Source organism: Mandrillus leucophaeus, unplaced genomic scaffold (genome assembly GCF_000951045.1).
Source record: "Mandrillus leucophaeus isolate KB7577 unplaced genomic scaffold, Mleu.le_1.0 Scaffold1431, whole genome shotgun sequence".
NCBI classification, from domain to species: domain Eukaryota; kingdom Metazoa; phylum Chordata; class Mammalia; order Primates; family Cercopithecidae; genus Mandrillus; species Mandrillus leucophaeus.
The window spans coordinates 21,305-23,967 of NW_012101401.1; positions in this window are offsets into that span (position 1 = coordinate 21,305).

Here is a 2,663-nt window from a genome sequence, read left to right on the forward strand (position 1 = left end):
TATGTCAGGAGCAGACTGAGAGATCAAATAGGTGTTAAGAACAATAGTTCCTCCCCGGGAGGTGGGGGTCAACACAGCAGTATTTTTGGAAGACCTCTGTAAGGCGGGAAAGAAATTCAGCGGAATTTTCATTGGCCATTTGGGAGTTTTTTTTTTTTTTTTTTTTGAGTTTTTTAAAGTTTACAGCCTTGTGGGCAGCTTTGTTAAGGCCTGCAATAAGGCAAGTGATCAAGTGGTTACGAGATGCCAGCCAGGCTCTGTGGGTTGGTACTCCCAGGAGGGTTTTTCCTGGGGAAATTCAGCAGCCCGTAGGGTCTTAGTAGCATCTTGCCAATGAAGATTGCCAGCATGAGCCTGAGCTGCAAGTCACACTCTTTTCTTTTTTTTCTGGGAGGAGAGTAGAAGAGAGGATAATATAGAGATCATGCCAAGTGGGTTTATAAGATTAGGTGAGGTATTTTAACTTTTTGATTTAAGTGTCAGTATTGAAGGAAAAGGACCTGAGACACTTCTTAATTTGGGGAAGGTTGGAGAGAGAGAAGGGAATGTGGATGTGAATGAATCCTTTAGCCCCAGCCACCTCTCAGAGGGGAAGTAAGGGGGCCACTGTTTGGCATGCTGAGTCCAAGAGTGGATGTGAGGTGGAGATGGGGATGAATCAGAATCAGAAGTTGGGTGGTTGGAGAGAGGAGGGAAAAGAGGTAAGGCAGGAGCGGGAGCGTATGGTAGAGGATTGTGATGATTTGGGGGAGGATTATGATGTTGTCGGGGAGAAGGAAAGTAGGCAGGGTCAAAGGAGGAGGAGTCATCAGAAGGAGTAGTGGAGGAAGATGTTTGAGGATGGGTCAGGTTTGGAGCAGGTGAGGAGGATTTGGAAAGTAGAACAGAACTGACAGAGGGAGGGACAGTTACAGAGGGCAAAAATATCCTGAACATAAGGGATCTCTGATCACTTTCCATTGTGATGGCAGAAGTTGTCTAGATCCCTGAGAATGTTGAAATTGCAAGTGCCATTTTCAGGCCATTGGGAACCATTGTCTAGTTTATATTGTGGCCAGGTAGTGTTACAATAAAAGATGAGTGGTTTTTTTTTTTTTTTTTTTTTGGCTGAATTTCAGACTGGAGGATAAGGGTGTTAAGGTTATGGAGGAGACACCCGAGGAGGGGGATATCTTTGAGGGAGTGGATTGGGAGGCTCCCATAGTGGAATGAGAAAGGGAGGGGTAGAAATGGGAGACTTGGCTGAAGACTAGAACGGTGAGAGAAGGTGTCCCTTGTCCCACGGTTCAAGTCGGAGAAGTACGATTAATCCTCCGTTTAGGTGTCCCTGAAAGGGAGATACCGAGGGCCTAGAGGCAGGGAGGAGGAAACCCTTGGCCCAGCTCTGGGTCTTTCAGGACTGAAAGAGTGGACAAGGGTTCCAGACAGAAGGCAAAAGTCTCCTTTACTCCTCCCTGGTGTTGGATGTGTTCACCAGCAATGGAAAGGCTGTATGAGATCCTTGGGTCTCTAGCAGGTTCTGGAAGGGGGAGTTCGGCTGGGGGAAGAATGGAGGGAAGGAGCAAGAAAGAAAGGGAGGCCAAACTCTACCACTTTCCTGGGTTTTGGCACCAGAAATGTAAGGTCAGCCAAGAGAAAGGATGAGGAGACCCAAAGTCCGGCAAGCAAGCTTTATTGAGCTGCTTGGCTGCTCCATCACAATTAGAGGAGGCAGCCCCACTTACAGACTACAGCAGGGTTTTATTGGGCCAGAACCAGGTCAGGGTGGGAGAGCAGAGTCGGGGCAGGAGAACTGGGTCGGGGTGGAAGGGTTGAGTTGGGGATACAGGTATCTCGTCTGCATCCTGGAGATGTTTTTTGCCAGCTTTGTTATGCGAGGTTAACAGATACGTTAACTGCATCCTGTAACCGTCTGGACAAACAGATACTAGAGGGGTCAGTGAAAGGTGGGGGGTTGTCTTTTGCCCTAGGGTAGCTGTGAAGAGAGTGCAAGGGACTGTATTGTAAGGCCTGTGGGAGAGGAAGGGAACAGTCTGGTCGGGGTGACCCTAACAGGGAGTTTTTTCAGACCCCCAGTTAAACTTATTTAATCCTAAATGGTCCTGTTAAGAATTCCTTCATCATCTTGTCATGCTCCAAGGCAGGCCCAGGAAAGGCCTAGTGAAAACTCTTGGTGAACTTTTATAACATTCCACCCTTTGCAAGAGGGCACTGACTCTCTCAGCTTTTAATATTTAACTTAGCCACTTGGTACTGAAACGGTTGTTGTGGAGGTCCGCCTTAGTTAGTGAGACCTGGCCTGCCACACACACCCGATGGGGCAATCTCGGCTTGCTGCAACTTCTGCATCCTGGTTACGAGTGATTCTCCTGACTGGGCCCCTCCAGTAGCTGGAACTACAGGTGCCTGCCGCTGCCCCCAGCTGATGTTTGTACTTTTAGTAGACAGGGGATATTGCCATGTTACCCAGGCTGGTCTTGAACTCCTGAGCTCAGGTGATCTGCCCACCTTCGCCTCCCAAAGGGCTGGGGTGACGGGCATGGGCCGCCACAGCTGACCTGCTTTTTCTTTTATTCCTAGTGGTGGGCTCTCTCACTATCACTGTATAAACTAGTCTATACCGTGGGATATGGCACATGTGCGTGCATGCATATGGGTGTGCC